This window comes from Amblyomma mixtum, chromosome 3 (genome assembly GCF_055824585.1).
Source record: "Amblyomma mixtum isolate Tamu chromosome 3, ASM5582458v1, whole genome shotgun sequence".
Classification (NCBI taxonomy): Eukaryota; Metazoa; Arthropoda; class Arachnida; order Ixodida; family Ixodidae; genus Amblyomma; species Amblyomma mixtum.
Window position 1 is genome coordinate 329,202,258 of NC_143014.1, and position 19,210 is coordinate 329,221,467.

Genomic DNA, 19,210 nt, shown 5'->3' on the forward strand with positions numbered 1-19,210 from the left:
GGTCGGGGCCAATTGAAAATAGCACGAAACACGGCAGAATGCGGATATCAGTATTTACATTGCTTATTAGAACCTTCGCTGTTGGCACACTGCGCGAGACTTCAATTTAGTTTCTGTGATGGTAGCTGCATACAAACTTTAATTGCATGCCATATGGAAGGCGTCTTTTTAATCATGTCTTCATGGAGATTGCAGATCTCAAGGCTGCCAGCACAATTAAAGGCGTGTGCTTATCTCGATACAAAATATTTGTAGGAGCAGTATCATTGTTAGAGAGCATTTATCTTACACAGATAGTGCATAGGCATTGTCGTAGATAGCTAGCGGGCATGACTCACGAAGACGATTTATATGGTGGCTTTAACAACATCAGCAGTATGGTCAGCCAGTCAGTGGTCCCACCCGCATACACCTTCCATCTGCGAGTTTCCGCCAGGTTTTATCGGCAGTGTCCCGATGAAGCTTGCCTGGCTCTCTGTTCACCTTAACATAACGGCGTTTCTGCCGATATTCCTTGATAAGCACGTGGCTATCCTGAGACGCTGGACTCATTAAATGTTGTGCCTGTATTGGGCTTTCGTCCTTGGGACCTACGGCATTCTTCCCGACTAAAACAATAACTGTCCTCTCTTTCAGACCTCCTCCTCCTCCATTCCAACCACCTTCCCCTCCGCCTGTGGCGAGACCTCCGTAAGAATCTAATATACCTTCCGCACGCCCACGTTAATATCCCTCCCACTTCTGGCTGTTGTCAGCATATGTGCCACTTAACCCCTTTTCCAGACCACCGCCGCCACCTACCAGGCCACCCTCCAGACCACCACCTTCCCCTCCAGTGGGGAGGCCACCGTAAGAAATTTTCAGGCACTCTCCTCATCTGGAACACTTACACCAGGGCAGACAAACATGTCCCCTTCAAAGTTTTATTACCCATCGAATGATTCAATCATTCACGGAGGCATTGTTGCCAAACGAACTATAGGTGTACTGCTGCATGCAATTTGTTCGACGATATGACGCCGCAGACTCAACAGCATATCATACCCGTAAGCTGTGTCTATAACCTTATTTCGCCAAATCTTCTCCTGTGGAAGTAATAGAACGCAGTGTATCTGCGTCAACGTCGAGCTCCGAATAATTCTTTTGTGCCGCGATTAGGACTCCATTTCTGTCCTGATGCGGAAAGCAAGAGTTCCGAGTGACCTCGCTGGAGGTTAGGCCTCAGTACGGTTGTTTTCAGTTCCGCACACAACGCTGCATCTGTGACAGAGCCCGCCCTTTCTCTTCCTAGGACCCGGCCACAGAGACCCCCTCCCGCATACACACCCCCTCCTCCGGCGGCCAGGCCTCCGTAAGCCACCTTCCCTGAACGTAACCTTACTTGTGCTTTGCGAATAGCGGGTTTATTGTGTATCCGCGGACGCTGCAGCTTCATGCGCTCGTTTCGCAAAAGTTTGAGGGTATTGCAAAGCATGCGAATAATCAAAAAAGTTATTTCTGTTTAGAATAGGTCTAGGTAGCTGTAAAGGTTAGACAGGATAGAGTATAGAGAAATATCACAACCTCACATAGAGGAAGTATAGCTAAAATATGCACAACACATGTTTTTAATACTGCCTTGCACTGCGAGCCTTTTCTCAGCATGTCACCATAAATGCCGCATTTCAGAGGCCCAAGCTGTCGCATATGTTGGGAGCGTGAGGTATGGTGGCAGTGAAAGTGAGGACAGGACTCAGACATGCATTCACACGGGACTCCCTTGTGAATGTCTGGTCAAGTCCGACTTTCGCATTGGCTGCAGCCATCCCTCGTATTTCTTCCGGGTGACTAGGCTACCTTTACCTAGCGGTTGCTTCTATTGCTGTCTATTTATGAAGAGAATTTTTCGAGTGTGTAGTGCGAACGGCGGGACTGTTGGATTCCGGCAGCCGCATGCTGCTCTGTGATTATGCTGCTCACGAACATGAGGTTTAGGCACGGGAGAGTACGACGGGCCGCATTCCCATTTCTCTTTTCATAGGCCTTCCTTTCCACCACCTGGGCCCCCTCCCGGTCCACCTGTGGCAAGGCCCCCGTAAGCGACTTCTAATGGCGCTTTAGAAACTACAGCCAATGTTACAACAGAAATTCACAAATTGTTATGTAGTACAAAGAAAACATCATAGTTATTATCATAGTACATCAGTGACAGAAAGCGATATGCTATCAAAGAACAGACTATCAACTTATAAAAAGCTTTTCTTTCTATAGCCCCATTTTGGGTACCTGGAAAAGAACCTGGGGCGCTTCCCAGCTTTGCCACCATCTCGCTTATGAAATGTATAACATTAGAATTGTGCAGAAAAGTTTACTCAGCTCTCTTTAAGCATGAAAGAGCGTTAGAATTGATATATTTTAAAAATAAGTGTAGTGTCAAATGCTCCCGTTAAAGATAAACCGTTATTAGGAAATGGTCATTAAAGTCACGATTCTTTTTCCTTCAATAGACCACCGCCTCCCCCATATAGGCCACCTCCTGGACCTCCCGTGGCAAGGCCACCGTAAGCGCCATTTCCTGTTGGTTTACTGAAATTCAAAAAGTTTCCCACAACTGGTGTTTGTTCATACTGCTATAAAATGGAGGCTGAAATAATGATCTCCTTGCGTTTGTGGAAAAACTCAAATTTGAATAAGTACGCCAACATCATACTTTTTTCTGACTATAGCCCCTTGGCGAGTCCACCGGAAGCGATATTTTGCATTATTCGAGAAATGATAGCTAAAGCAGATAATAGAAACAGAATAGCAGTTAGCGCAAAGAACTACTCCGTTCTTGCTGAAAGTAGGAGTGAGAATATTGCGAAGTTATAATCCTTCAAAACGCGCTAAATTGCTGTTCCTAGCGAAGCGAAGCGGCGCATTTAGCGAGCAAGAAGATACGAAAGTGAATCGTAGCAGGTTAAATTTCGATCTCCAAGAGGCCTTCATTATGTTCTTGCAGCTGATTATACATCATTGCCTAATTTTTTAGAATTTATATTTCCTAACTAAATATCCAAGGTGATTTCACTGACCCGAGTAAGAAAAAAATATTGCTTTATTAGTTCTCGTGGGTTCCCGTGTGGTGCGGAGATGGTAGAAGCACTCCTTTCAATCTCCAGTCTTAAACGGCATTTGAACAATCGCAGCCCCCCTGCACCTCCGTCACGGCCTCCTCCGCCATACCAGCCACCCCCTCCTGTGGCCAGACCACCGTAAGGAATATTCCCCGATTGATTCACATCGTTATAGTACTTCGTATCAGCTTTGGGAGGCAGACTTTCTTATGTGGGCGCCTTTCAGTAAGCCGCCAGGCCCACAAAGCCTTCGTGTTGCTGTGATCCAGTAGCGAGGCCGCCATTAGAGGTCTTTATGCTCATTCCTATTGACTAGCCTGAGCGGTACGATAATCAATATGCGACTACGACTGTGAAACCCCACACTCCCTTACTCTCCACTTGTTAACCAGCCATGTAACAACCTCCAAATGGTGCTGTTGGGCCAGTGTGCGAATATAAGAATATACTCCAGCTTGCTCTGACAAAAGGTTTAAAATCTTAAGAAATATAAGACGAGCATTGCTGATTCTGGGTGAAACGAAATTGAGGCAACAGATGAATTCTGATCGAAAATTTCCCTAATGTTGGCTATTCTCGCTAAAAAACTTCCCTGAAATTTCCCTAAAAGATGGTTTATTCTTCTGGAGTGAAAACATGAAATGCATAAAATGCGAAGCATCTCGGCGAGGCCAAGGCAAACGATTATGGGGAATGCGAGTGTTTTATGGTTATGGTCCAACAAAGTCCGCGCTCATAAGTCCAGTTACCACCCATATTGACCCTCCAGCGCACCAGGCCCCCAAATAATATAAGAATACTAAAATATTTGAGCGCGATCACCTACAAAATTTCATATATGCCAGCCGTCACAGCTGCGCAATCCTTAAATAAAATGCGATGTTGCAGACCGCCCCCTGGTCCACCAAGACCCCCACCGGGACCACCTCCTGTGGCAAGACCACCGTAAGGGTCCTCTAAACTGTATAGTTCTGATGAGGGCACACGCGTTGTATTGCGACGCACATGACACCCTTCGTGCTTTGTTCTAGGCCTCCTGGGCCTCCTTACCAGCCTCCCCCTCCTCCCTTTGCCAGGCCACCGTAAGAAAAGCTCTCACCTTCCTGCTTCCATCACTGATAATGTTCTCAAAGCAAATAGCAACCATTTTTAAACTTTTTGCCTTGTAGGCCACCTCCACCGGCCCCAAGGCCACCACCGGGCCCACCACCCGTTGCGAGGCCACCGTAAGCGCCACCCTGTCTCTTGCATTCACAGTATGCAACCAAATCTCTTACGAGCTGAGCCATGTTTCGCCTCCTTCGGAGCCTTTCTTACCCTCAGGTTCGGTCTCTGCCCCCAGTAACAAGACAACCATACGAACACCCTGTCATATTCTAGCATTTTCAACTCTTGTAGCTTAACAAAAACTACCACTTCATGAAATTATTTCTCCTATCTCTAACGGCACACCAATCAGCCCAAATTATTTTTCTTTGTAAATATCAAAGACGCAGCCCGAAACTCTTTGCACATGGCAACAGGTGGCCATGGAAGAACGAGAATTTTAAAGCTACTCCCATGGAACGCTGCAATGGCTTGCCCCGTTTTTCGCAGATATCCAAGATGTATTCGCTTATTTGGCCTGTTTCAAAAACCTCAAAGTTACGAGAATGCAACACCGGGATAAATGGTTTCGTTTCTATCTAGAATATGCAAACAACGTAGTAGAGATTCTTTCAATCGTTTCTACCCAGACACTCAGAACCTGGCCATGCACACTCCATGCCATAATATAGCGCTCTGCATACGAGTTTTGTAAAGCACAAGCTTGAGAGCCTTAGTTGTGTCCTAAAAGTTTGTCTTTCTAAGGCACTTTTTCCACCATGAACAGAATCGCACTTATTTAGCGCATGGCCTCGGCAGCCGAGCAAATGGCATGCTCCCGGTCAACTCCAAGTGAAACTACTGCCAGAATTTATTTCGCTAGCGGAGCCACTATTATTTACTTAAATCTAACTGCAAATATTTCGAAGGTCTCATTCCTGCATTAAAGGAGCATATATATTGAGTGCAATCGATTGATACCTTCTCGCCTCCAATATAAATTGCTCTTGAACGTGTAATTTTCGATGGCGTAACACCCAATTCTAACCATCTCCACAGACCTCCCCGCCCTCCTTCTCGGCCCCCACCTGCCTACCAGCCTCCACCTCCTGTGTCCAGGCCACCGTAAGGGGGACTGTTCGCACGTTTACTTCCTCCGAAACTTTTGTTGAGCTATTAGTTCGATGTAGCGATTAATGCGGCTACAATTTTCTAGGCCTCCTCCTCCTCCACCAAGGCCTCCACTGGGACCCCCTCCAGTGGCAAGACCGCCGTAAGGGTCCTTTAAATTCTTCGCGATGTAGTCGAGGCCTGGACATCTTCGATTTGCTTCCTTGAGCACAGTGCACTCACTTCTATCATTTTAGGCCACCCGGTCCCCCTTACCAGCCACCGACTCCTGTACCCAGGCCACCGTAAGAATATATGTCACACCCTTCATTAGCTCACTGACAATGTTCATGATGTCCATATGAAGCAGATACAAAATACCTTGACTTATTCTAGACCACGCCCACCTGCCCCAAGGCCTCCCCCTGGACCACCCCCTGTTGCAAGGCCACCGTAAGCGTCACATTAAGTCTGATACACATCAGTTTCTCTACCAACAGTGCAATCACCTGACCCACGCATTCATTCCTTTTTCAGCCCACCTGGTCCCCCATACCAGCCCCCTCCACCTGTGGCGAGACCACCGTACGAATACCCTCACTTATTCTGCCGTTTTTATACTCTAGTTGCTTGAAGACACTTTATTTTAACAGTATTCAGCGTTCACTAATGATGAATGGAAGAATGCCGCGTTTAACCCACTAATGATGCCGATTATCGTGGATGTAGGGCACGAATATTTGTGATTATTAAGGGCGGTACCTTTACTTTGAGCAGAAATTAACTATTTATTGTCAAAATTACCCGCTAAAGTGCGACATGCCAACTGAATACCTCGTGCTCCTTTCCACATCGCACACGGTCGCAAATTTTTTAGAATTATGGTTGAAGTCGCCTGCGCTTTGTGACGAAAATGCACTGTACTGCTTTGAAAAGGGTTTGCGAAGCAAGAAGTGGCCCAACTGTACGACGCCTAGCCAAGGTTGAACGATCGCTAGTGTCTGTGTGGACATTTGCGAACAAAACTTGAAAATGCAACAAAAATTGCTTACGTTCTGAGCACCATTCGCGATTTCCAGGGTCGTTCCTGGACTTTTAAATCACTCATTTTTGTTGTGAACAACTTCTGTATTTGTGGTTTGGTACGAATTCGCAACGCAATTTTCTCTTTCAAAAATATGGAACATCATTCCGATGGAGTTTCTGCATTTGTCCTGGCACAATGTGCAGCAAAATGTTTTCCAAACCGATAACGCACATGTGTCAAGCCGCAAGCTGTCATCGCACCCGTTTTTCCCCAAACCGTGCGATTCCCTACATCCAACTTCGGCCTTTATGAGTGGCATGAAGGGACCTTTAAAATCCTGTAATTGATTATTGCGTCAGCCCAGGTACAGTGTTCTAGAAGGCTTGGTAGTGGCAAAAGCGGCGCTCTCCCCGTGAGGCTCTAGAAGCGGTTGCCGCGGCGCGGCGCTGGCGTAGACTCCTGAAGCAGAAACCAGCGCGCCGTCGCTACGAGCGGCGCACTGCTACGAAGAGCCAATTGCACAACCTCGCGGTTGTTTCGTTATCACATAAATATCCAATTTTTTAATGAATCACCGCTTGGCTTCCAGTGAAGATGCGCAAAACGAATGATAAATTATTGTTAACCTTTCAAAAGGAAATCAGTGGCTGTGTTTCAGTGACGGCGCCAAGGGGAGGCGAGGGATGGCGGCCGCTATACCTCGAAAATTTGCCGGGCGCTCCTTTCTGTCCCTGGAGGACTTCATTTTGTTCGCTAACAAGCACCTAAGAGTCTTAACCTTTGCGTTGAGTTATTCGAAACGAATATATCGCTTCAATGCTGCAATTGTTCTTTTTATCTTGTATCGAAGAGGAACAATGCCCAAAAATTAACTCCCCCTTCGACGTTCGGCACCCCCGTAGGATATCCTGGGCAGCACTTGGTATGGAAAAACAATAACCTAAAATTTATGGCTGCAGTTTGTTCCATTTGTAAAAAGGAAACTGCTAATATCGGTTTTTCCGGGTTTTTCTTTTTTTTTTAAAAAAAAGGTCCGGTGGAATATCTTCCAGAATAAATAGGATAGCGTTTGAGCAATCGGTAGGCCACTGAACGGTCAGCTTTTCTCCTCCAGTATTCGACGGCAGCACCAAGCACGGCCGACCGCTTTTTTTTGCTTCAATGCCTCCATCGAAACCCGCTTCTCTCTTGCCACTACGAAGCCTTCTTGAACACTGTAGCCCAGACAACGGCCGGTCTTCTCGTTGAAACCGAGACTATAGGGATGACGCTTCCACCCACACCCTCTTCGCTAAAGTTTGGATTTCGAAGACCATTATCTCCGTTCTCTGCTCCCTTAAGTTGTTTCAAAGTGATGGTAAAGACGGAGACGAAGAATGTATGTAAGCAGTCAAAATGGATGGGTCGTAGAGCATGTTCCCCGCTTCCCGCGTAGACTACAACTCATGATTTACTTTTACGTGATTTTTAAAACAGCAGCAGGTCTCTATACTCCATCCCAGTAGTTCGTTGTAGCACTACCAAATTTTCGATGAGTGCACAGGCAACGTTTTCACTCTGCGGAATCTAGCGCCACTGTAAAATAGGCATACGGGCATTTGGGACACCACGATTTAAATTACGCATGCGCCAAACGCTATTTAATATCGAGCCTTAACGTACACTTGCGGTACGTACTCTATTAGCTGAGTTTATTGGGCGCTATTCTTGCGTGCTCTAAAGCATCTTTAAAAAATGGCGCTGCCCTTCGAAGCATTACCCCTAGCGTTGGACTGAATTCATCGTTAATACTGCAGTTTTCAGCACGTTCACTGGCCATAAATGGGGCACCAGGCTTTCGTTTCGTCTCATCTCGCTTATAACACAGCTTATGAGCGATAAGCTCGCTCCATTTTTAATTTACGGTGACTATTCAGCCATTTCTAGTCCTAAAGAGAAGCGTAGGTTTGTTGACAAAAATGCTTCCTGTTCTAACAACCAGATGGCGCCACTAGGCCGAACTTATATTTTCTTTCAGTTTGCACGCTCTTAACTACAAGAGCGAACGTGACAAATGGTGTAACAAGCCGCAAAAGAATACGTGGTACTGAGACAGCGTCGATTTGTACTCTTTTCTAACACTATCTGTGCACGCCGCGAGCAGACGGCACGCAGACAACTAGGCGCCGATCAACATCCTAGTGGGCTGACGAGGACTGTGCCTATGGTATTGCTGCAAGTTAGTTGTGGGTCTAGTATAGCTTAAGTGCAATTTGAAGTTAAATGGTACCTACTGTGCTCCCATGTTGTTGTCTTTTCCAAAACTGCAACGATGAGGGCACTGTGAGCAGCCTTCCAATGAGGTTCATTTTTCTAAAGGAATGGTGCCATGCATTCTCGTGCCTTAACACAAAATTGTATTTTTGAATAAGGCAGCCACGCTGTCGCGCATTTTTATTACCTTTAATTTCCGCCATAATATGTTGCCTATTTCTCTAAGGCGAAATGCTCGTAGCAGAGTCGACGGAGAAAAATAACCGAAAGAAAAATAATTTAAGAAGACCACTTGAATCAACGGCTACAAATTTTATTGCGATAATCCATAAGAACACGTACTGTGGAGAAATGTATTTCGATTAACTCTGACAAGCCAAACTTTTGATTGGGTTAATGATGATATGGGTGACAGGAGCAGTGATAACAGGAAGCAGAGCGGTAGAAGCAAACGATTGAATGTAACGGACTGAACGCGCCTAATGTAGCAATTGAATTCTCATTACGATTTGTTCTTAGTTTATCCGTTGAGATGATAACGCTTATTGTTAAGTCATCACTTGACTTGATATGAAGTGTACTTTCGTTCACTAGAAGTGCAAATATAATCGGACTAACGCCTTGGTCCCCTCAGCCTACAGAGTATTAAGTAGGCTCTTGTTATTTGATGCATGCATAGTGAAAACAAAAAAAAATGACTCTAAGTTACAATCACTCAGACAGCCCCACTATAATTTAATAACACCAACAAACTACTCCCTTCACGTCCCCACTGCCTTTTCCTGCTCGCACAACTGTATCTGCACCCTTAATATATAACTGTAACCATCTTCTAGACCCACTCGACCTCCATCTCGGCCCCCTCCTGCCTACCAGCCTCCACCTCCTGTCTCAAGACCGCCGTAAGGGGAATTGCTTGAACGTTTATTTTTTAACACAAAATTACTGAATCGTAATTTCCATTCAGCTATTTATTATAGTAAAATGTTCCAGACCACCTCCTCCGCCACAAAGGCCTCCGCCGGGACCCCCTCCGGTGGCGCGACCACCGTAAGATGCTTCAGATTATGGCAGATATTGTCGAGATTGCACATGCATTCTTCCTTTCCATGAGCACGTTGCCCTCTTTACTTCTTTCTAGACCCCCTGGTCCTCCTTACCAGCCTCCTTCTCCAGTACCCAGGCCTCCGTAAGAAAAACTACCACTTTCGTCTTTACCTAGCTGCTAGTGTACCAAGGAGATGGGAATACATTGCTTTGTAGGCCACCTGCACCCGCTCCAAGGCCTCCTCCGGGACCACCTCCTGTTGCGAGGCCACCGTAAGGGTCACCCAAACTCTGATACCAATCAATTCTGTCAATAAGTTAATAACCTGAGGTACAAAACTGCCCTCTTTCCAGACCTCCTGGTCCCCCGTTCCGGCCTCCACCACCAGTGTCGAGACCACCGTACGAACACCCTTGCTTTTTCGTTTTTTTTTTAAATTTATGAATGGATACCTCCCAAGCTTTCATTTATTACTACGTGAACGTTCGCTAATAATAGGGTGTCAGGATGAAATATAAGGTAAAGTTCAATAAAGGGCACAGCACTTTACGATAGGGAGGAAAGCGTGAGAAGTCATCAGGGGATTTATCTATTTAAGGCGCATAGCAACCGCCAACCCGGACCACGAGAACGGAATAAATAGAATAAGAATGGGGTTGAGTTCATTCAGCAGGCGCTGGAAGGTCATAAAGAGCAGTTTACCAGTATTTCTCACAAATAAATTGTATAGATGCGTATCTTGCCACTACACCCCTATGGGGTGGACGGATGAGATAGGCTGATCAGTATGCTGGACGGATGTGATTAAGTAGTTTGTGGGGATAAATTTTCCGCACGAACAGAGGACAGGCTTAATTCTAAGGATAATGGAGAGGCCTTTTTCCGGCAACAGACTTCGGTAGGGTGAAGGTGATAACGATGAATTATTTATAGACCCATGCCACACATAGTAAAAGGAATGACTAAATCTAGTAAGAAATGATCGCGGATATAGCACAAAAATAATTTTGTCTAGAATTGCGTGGTCGACTCACTCCCCAAGTCCAGTTAAATAGGAACACTAAGGAAAAACTTGATCCGATTACTGTTCCCAATAAAAACCTACTGAAAAATTTCTTACGAAAAAGACCGGTTGCCATCGTTTTGAAGCGAATGGCGGTGAATCGTCGGGTTTCAGATCCGCGCTAAAAATTGGTGCCAATGAATTCAGTTTACGTGACAAATTGACCAGTGAAGGTAACAGCTCTTTATCATTTTATGGTGTTTCATTTTTTAAAAATGATCTCTTTTCCATGCGCTTACTTTTTCATGGTTTCACCGCGGTGCGTTCGATACAGACCAACTTCTATTTCTCGTAGGTGTCCCTTTATGGCATTTGTAATAGACTCGGCTCAGTGTAAGGAGATAGTATTATGCTAAGGCATCCAATAATGCACTTTGAGTTCCACTGCCTTTAGCGCTGACAGCATTTGCGTCCTAACATAAAAATGCAACCATCCCCACAGACCTACCCGACCTCCAACGCGGCCCCCTCCTGCCTACCAACCTCCACCACCTGTGGCCAGGCCACCGTAAGAGGAATTGTTCGCACGTTCATTTCCGCCACAAATTTGCTTAGGTCAAAATGCCAACATAGTGCCTAATAAGAATGGCATCTTCTAGGCCACCTCCTCCCCCACAAAGGCCTCCACCTGGACCCCCACCGGTGGCGAGACCACCGTAAGAATTTTTTAAAACCTCCAATACATGAACCAGATCTCAGTACCTACGCTTTCATGTCATGGGGAAAATGCCCTCTTTTCTGTCATTTAGGCCTCCTGGTCCCCCTTACCAGCCTCCCCCTCCTGTTGCCAGACCTCCGTAAGAATATATGTTACCCTGTGCACTTCCTCACTGGCTATTTTCCTGAGGCCCATACTAATTGTTTCGTGAATACTGTCTTGTAGACCACTCCCTCCTGCCCCAAGACCTCCTCCAGGACCACCGCCTGTTGCGAGGCCACCGTAAGGGTCACCCACATTGATACACTTCTGTTCTTCTTCCAACTCACCGATTCCCTGAGCGACAAAACTCCCCTCTTTTCAGCCCTCCTGGTCCCCCGTTCCAACCTCCCCCGCCGGTGGCGAGACCTCCGTACGAATGCCATTTTTCTTCCGCTTTTCAGTTTGCCTTTGTGGCTAACTTCCAATCAATTTCTTAGCGCTGATTGGTGATAGTCCAAGCCATTGTGAACTTTGTCAAGCAATGATGGTGACCACTAGGAAATACTTATTGAAATTGTGCATGAGTACATTCGACTACAGTTAACTGTTTTGGTCGCTTGAATTAACTTAAAATTTGTTTTGAATCCCTCAGTCCTGATTTAGGCCGCTTTGCTTTGCTGAGCCCGATTGCATAACTGAATCTGGTTTACGCGGCATTATGCTGCTGGCTGAGCTGTCGTCATGCACTAATATATAAGAATATCCGTCTTCACAGACCCACACGCCCTCCCTCTCGGCCCCCTCCTGCCTACCTGCCTCCACCGCCTGTGTCCAGGCCACCGTAAGAATTGTTCGCGCGTTCATTTCCAGTATATTATCTACTTTTATTCATACGTAATAGTAGTGCATAATTAGCACATAACCTTGTAGGCCACCACCCCCGCCACAAAGGCCGCCACCGGGACCCCCTCCGGTTGGGAGACCACCGTAAGGGTGCTTCAAATTTATTTCTATATGGTCGAAATCTTAACATTGTTTGCTGTCGTCTGTTCAACGCCCTCTCTCCTGTCACTTTAGGACTCCTGGTCCTCCCTACCAGCCTCCTTCACCTGTACCCAGACCACCGTAAGATATTCTGTCCCCCTCTGTGCTTCCTTCACTGCAACTTGTTTTGAGGCCCATAGAAATCAGTTCGGAAAAAATTTCTTGTAGACCACCTCCATCTTTCCCGAGGCCGCCCCCTGGACCACCGCCAGTTGCGAGGCCACCGTAAGGGTCTTCCTATGTCTCATACACATTACTTCTTCACTCAAGGCCCTTTTGAACACAGCCACACATTCGTTGCATTTTCGGGCCTCCTGGTCCTCCCCTGCAGCCTCCGCCACCTGTGGCGAGACCACCGTACGAACACCCTTACTGCTTCATTTTTAAACTGTGCTTAAATGAGGACAGCCTGCAAACTTCTAGTTATCGTATTTAAGCCTTGATGTATCAATGGGTCAATATCAAGAAATCTAAAATGATGCACAGTAGACCCGGAGGTGCACAACAGTCAACCATTGGAAGAGAAGGACTAAGTTGTCAAGAAAGATCTCTAATTAGGACAATCAGCAACCGCTATTCCGGACCACGAGAGTGAAATAATCGCCAGAGCAACATGAGGGTGAAGTCCATGTGCAGGCACTGAGGAAATGAATAGCAGCTTACCAGTGTCTCTCAGAATGAAAGTGTACAAAAATTGCATCTTGCCAGTGCTCCCCATGGGTCAGAACCTTGGAGGCTAACATAATGCTTTGAAATTAGGCTGAGGAGAACAAAGGGAAATATTTACAGGAAGCAATTGTGCAATGCGAGTAATGGCGTTAAAGTTGAAATCAAGAAGAAATAGGCATCTGTAAGCAGTGTCATGCGACGGCAAGATAACAGATTGGGCCGTTAGAGTAAATGAGTAGATCCGAAGTGATTATTGTAGGAGGGGCCCGCTTGAGATTTGGAACTTCGCAGGGGTCAAGCGGTCGCAGCTGGCGCACAAGAGGGTTAATCAGAGTAATATGGGAGAGGCCTTTGTTCTGAAGTGAAGGCAGTTAGGCTAATAATGAATTGTTTGTAGCAGCATACGAAAGATAGGCAAGCAATTACTGTGACTGCTTAGAAATGATCGCGCAAATAGGCAAACACATTTTTGACTAAAAAGCGCGCGTTTTTTTCCGTTGTTAGAATGACTGATCCAAACTGAGGAAACCTGCATTTATTTACTGCTCTTTGTACTGGCCGTATCTGTGGCTCTTCCTGACTTTTGTTGAAGTTTTTACTCAACCAAAACAGGCAATAATCAGCTAGAAGCTGTATTTCGAAAATCTCCCTCTAGTCAATCCAAATTCATGGCGTCACTACTGCAAAGGACTGAATGCCTCCGTTTTGAAGCAAATGGCGGTGCAGCGTCGGTTCTGGCTTCCGCGCGTAAAATCTCAGTCGATGTATGCAGCTTACTTGCAAAATCAGCGGGCGATAGCGACTGCTGCATTTCGTTCCCTTTTCATCTTTTCTACTTTAAAAAGGCTGCGTTTTCGTTCAGAGTGGTCTCTTGTGATTTGAACACGCAGCTTCACAGTCACAGACTAACATCTATTTGTCCTCAGTGTTCCTTTAAGGCTTTTTTAAAGACCCCAGTCGTGAGTTCGTCTGCGATATTTCGCTTAGGCGTCAAACAATGCCCCATTGGTTGCGCTGCCTTCCGAGAAAAACTTTATTAACATGCTAACACCTACTACTACCATCTTCCCAGACCTACCCGACCTCCAACTCGACCCCCTCCCGCCTACCAACCGCCGCCTCCGGCTTTCAGGCCACCGTAAGAGGAATTATTCGCACGTTAATTTCCGACATTAAGCTGCTGATGTCACAATGTCAAAAGAATGCCTAATAATGACGTTATCTTGTAGGCCACCTCCTCCCCCGCAAAGGCCTCCACCTGGACCTCCTCCCGTGGCGAGACCACCGTAAGGGTCCTTTAAAACCTGCAGCATATTAGCGAGATGTAAACATCAACCATTCAACGCCATGAGGAAAATGCCTTCTTTTCTGTCCTTTAGGCCTCCGGGTCCCCCTTACCAGCCTCCACCTCCTGTTGCCAGACCCCCGTAAGATTTTCCGTCACCCTCTGTCCCTCCTTGGCTACAATTTTTCTGAGGCCCATGCTTATAAATTCTGGAAAACTTTCTTTTAGACCACTTCCTCCTGCTCCAAGACCTCCTCCGGGACTACCACCTGTTGCGAGGCCACCGTAAGGGTCACCCAAATTTATAGATATTCCTTCTGTCACCTGACTGGTGCTATGAGCCACAAAACTACCCTCTTTTCAGCCCTCCTGGTCCCCCGTTCCAACCTCCCCCACCTGTGGCGAGACCACCGTACGGACACCATTTTTCTATCATTTTTGAAACGTTCCTTGGGACTATCTGATAATTATAATTTTTTACCGTTTATTGATGATAGGTCGAGCCATTGTGCTTTTTGCCAAGGAATGATTGTGATCCCTAGCAGATATTCATGGATTTCGGGCACGCATACGTTTCACTGCAAGGAACGGTTTGGTCCCTCAGTTAGATTACCTTAACACTTTGTTTGAAGTCGTTAGTCGTGGTTTAGAATGTCATAGCTCGTTGAGCCCGATCGAATAATTGCCTCTGGTCTGCACTGCATTCGGCTGCTGGCTAAGCTGTGAAGATGCTCTAACCTCTAAATGTAACCGTCTTCACAGACCCACCCGCCCTCCATCTCGACCCCCTCCTGCTTACCAGCCTCCACCTCCTGTGTCCAGGCCACCGTAAGGAAAATTATTCGCACGTTCACTTCCAGTATTATGTCTGCTTTTCAATATGTCTCTGCAGTAGATAATTACAACATAACCTTTTAGGCCTACACCCCCTCCACAAAGGCCTCCGCCGGTACCCCCTCCAGTTGGCAGACCACCTTAAGAGTGCCTTAAATTCTGCGCTATACGCGTATAGTCGAGGTCTAAACATCCTTTGCTGTGATGACTTCAATGCTCTCTCTCTCTTGGTGTTTTAGGCCTCCTGGTCCCCCCTACCAGCCTCCTTCTCCCGTACCCAGACCACCGTAAGAAAAGCTGTCCCTCTGTGTGCTTCCTTCATTGAAAATTATCTTGAGGCCCATACAAATCAATTTGGAAAAACCTTTCCTTCTAGACCACCTCCATCTTTCCCGAGGCCTCCTCCTGGACCACCGCCAGTTGCGAGGCCACCGTAAGGGTCTTCCTACGTCTGCTATACGCTGATTCTTCCACCCACGGCCTTCTGTGCTGAGCTGCGCATTCGTTGGTTTTTCAGGCCCCCTGGTCCTTCGTTCCCGCCCCCGCCACCTGTTGCGAGACCTCCGTACGAATGCATCAACTTACTAATTCTGCGAATTGGAGTTGCCTGAGGATAACTTCTATATAATCAATATTTTAGTGTTCTCTATTGATGAATGCAGCTATTCTACACTACACCAAGTAGTAGTAATTACTGCCACTTGGTACTTATGAAGATATGCTAGTAATGCCTAGGAGTGCAGGGAGCGTTTCCACTCTTTCAGACGGAATGCCTGTGAGGAAAGGTGCAGAGTTTCTAGTTCGTAAAGCTGTCACCTGCAGGAATTGGGCGGCTTAGAATCTGCCAAAGTATAGCTTTTTTTTTGTCAATTATACTCCAAGTGGTGCGGGCAATTTTTTATCCTTTACTTCAACCTACTACCTGTCTCTTATTGCGCGGGAACCGCGGGGTGGTGCAGGAGAGCAACAAGTGGGAACCTGCTAGGTCATGTCTGCACTGCAGACCCTCGCTTCCACGCATTCGCCAGGCCCGCTCTCACTTTCTTATTTATGCCCTCGAAACAAGCCCAGGATCAGCTGCTACGGGCTTCATTTTCATTAAGCTTGAAAGCTGTCTTGGCGTTTCACCGAAATAGCGGGCACATCATGCTCGAGGTGTGCGCAGCCTATTCCGTTGTGCTAACATAAGCCGCTGCGGTGACGTCCTCTTTTACTGCTACCTGCAAGAGAACAGGCTAGCAGCAATATTGTCACGGCTTTGAAAAGTTAGAATTCGAAGCCCTTGTGAGCTGTATTGCGTTGCTCGAATACTTCTGTGGCAATGTCGTCCGAGCTGTCCGTGACTCGACTGAGGCTTATTGAAGTGCTGAAGGCAGGGCTTATTGAAGACTTGTTTAAGGCAGTGCTATCGCACTGCCTTAAAGGGACTCGGAAGTGGTTCTTGATAAAGTTTCGGTATGACAGGAATGTTAAAGGACACCGCTATGCGCATATCCTTTAGCAATAATTTTTTATTGCGCTTTGGAGACGCTGAGTTATCTGTGGCCAAAATTTTAGTTTCAGCTTCTTTGGGCCTTTCCCTCTCTGGTCACTGTTGTTCGCTCAATGGTCGGCGCTCCTGCGCTGGCCCCACTGACGACACGCACGGAAATTGCCCCTCTGACGAGATGAAGCGACGCGTCTAACTCGCCGCGGCCATGGTAGCTGCGTCTCTTTCACATCTCTTTCTTTTAAAGCGATCTGCTGCTTATGACAGTGAGTGCTATCAAGTGAATTTTTCCGAACGCTAAACAACCACACAGCAATATAAAACACCTTCTGTGTAACGTTAAGACAGCTATAGCCCACCATATTTGACGAATAACAAAAAAGAATGTTCCGCAGGGAATCCAAGAACCACAGGGACTCAAGCTTAGCCACAGAGATTTTCTCTGTTTGATCCTCCATATTAAAGAATATAGCAGCTTACTAATGATTGAATTCGCGCTGAACGCTGGGAGTTGTGTCAGAGTGAGCTGGAGCTGCGCTCTCTGCTGCGACAGCGTGTAGGGCTGCTACGCGACATATGTCTGCGGATTTTAGGTAATGGTTGTTACTGTGCTCTCGAGCATGGCATGGAAACAGTGCTGGGCAGTGGGCAAGGTATTATTATACGTGGATTACAACATGGTATTCTCCTACGACCACTAATTATTTATATTCAAATTTCTTCCTCGCGCTGTTTCGGTTTCGGTTTCAACAGCCGAGCGATAACTGTGGCGTCAACATGTACTTTAGGTCGCGTGGGGCATGAAAAACTGCTATATGATCTCTGCTTTCTACTTTTAATTCATTACAGAACTAAAGCCAGCTTTCCTCACGTGACCTAAAAACACACGCTGTCGTCACAGTCGCTATTAGGCTGTTGAAGCCGAAACGAAAACTGGATGACAAAAAAAAATTTGATTCTTAATTATTTAGCGATCGTAGACGAATGCCACGTGGTGATTCACGCCTAGTAGTGTCTTCGGCATCATTGTAGAGCCGAAAACATGTCACCAAAATGAGCGTCTATCCTCCTTTAAGTAGATTTATTGAGCCCATTGCATTAAACGTCAATTAATGCTGAAATACTTTCCTAAAGGTGCGTTAAATATTATTTATAACGTGAGTCGTGCCTGGTGAAGTGTTTATTGCGGCAGCGTACCTCTGTCCCGTTTTTACCACTTGAAAACGCAGCCCAAAGCACCAAAATTATTTTTGAAACAAGTACGTTCAGTACGTGACTAAAACTGGCATTCCTTCCTCAAGGCTTGTTACCGTATTTTCCGGTGTATAAGACGCGACTTTTTTCGAAAATCTTGCTGATGCGTCCTATACAAGGGTGCGTCTTATATGCGAATTTTTCATCTTTTTTTTTGCGAGTTCATCGATTACTCCGGTTCATGCTCAAGCTTTCTTCACCTAAAAAATATCACTACCAATAACGCGGTTGTAACACGGTTAATACTTTCATACCGGGACCGCCGTGCGCGACATTCTAGGTGATCTTTATCATGAAACGGCGCGGATGACGACTTCCGGGATCACAAACGCGCGGCTGTTTCGGAGGCGCCAAGCAAAAGTAGTGAGAAGCGCCAAAAGATGGTGACAATCACGCTTCTCGCCATTGTCAAGACAAGCCGGCGTTCTTTTTTAGTCACCCTTTGCAACTTTTTTTGCTCCGTGTACGTAGTGCATGTTTCAGACGAGCTGCTTCCAGAAATGGTTGAACCTTTTGATAGCGCATCTGAAGATGAAGACTTCGAAGGTTTCAAGTAGAAATAAAATCTTATGGACATATGGAGAGCTTTATCGTTCTTTATTTTTTGCTAAAACGTGGACGGGTATGGCGTGAGTGTTGCCTTTTTCGATCACTTAGCGTTGCTTAAGAATTGCTCACAGGTACGGTGCATTTCGCGACAGTCGCGCAAGCGTGTTTAATTAAGCCTCACTAGCCTAACTGGGTAAACTGGGGTGTGTCTTATACACGGGTGCGTCTTATATACGAACTTTTTCAGTGACAGCTTGCATATATGGCAGGTGCGTCTTATACAAGGGTGCGTCTTATACACCGGAAAATACGGTACTTACGTCTTATCTCACACAGAAGCTCAAAATCACGCACACGCGCTTTCGGTGTACGAATGTCACTGTCGTTACTTGAAGGTGTTCAGGAGAATACCGGAAAATTCCAATGAGGAAATTAGAAACACACAAAAAAACGCGGGTGATATTGTCAGCCCCATCACGACTGCAGCGGAGGCGAGCTCGTGCCGTCTGCTAACTCTTGAAGCGCTGGAGCCCACTGCATATCACGCCACGGTCCTGTTCGCAAATCGCAGCAGGCAACCAGAGCCGTTCTGTCGGCTTGGTTGCGGAAACACATTTTTCGACTAATAGAGGTGTTTCCGCGCAGCTTTCCACTATTGTGCCCGATACCCGTGTTCCAGGGCGAAAAACATATCAAATGCCATTGAAAACCCTACATATTTCTGCTAGCCATTTCAGCACACCCGTTAATGTTCGAAGTCTGCA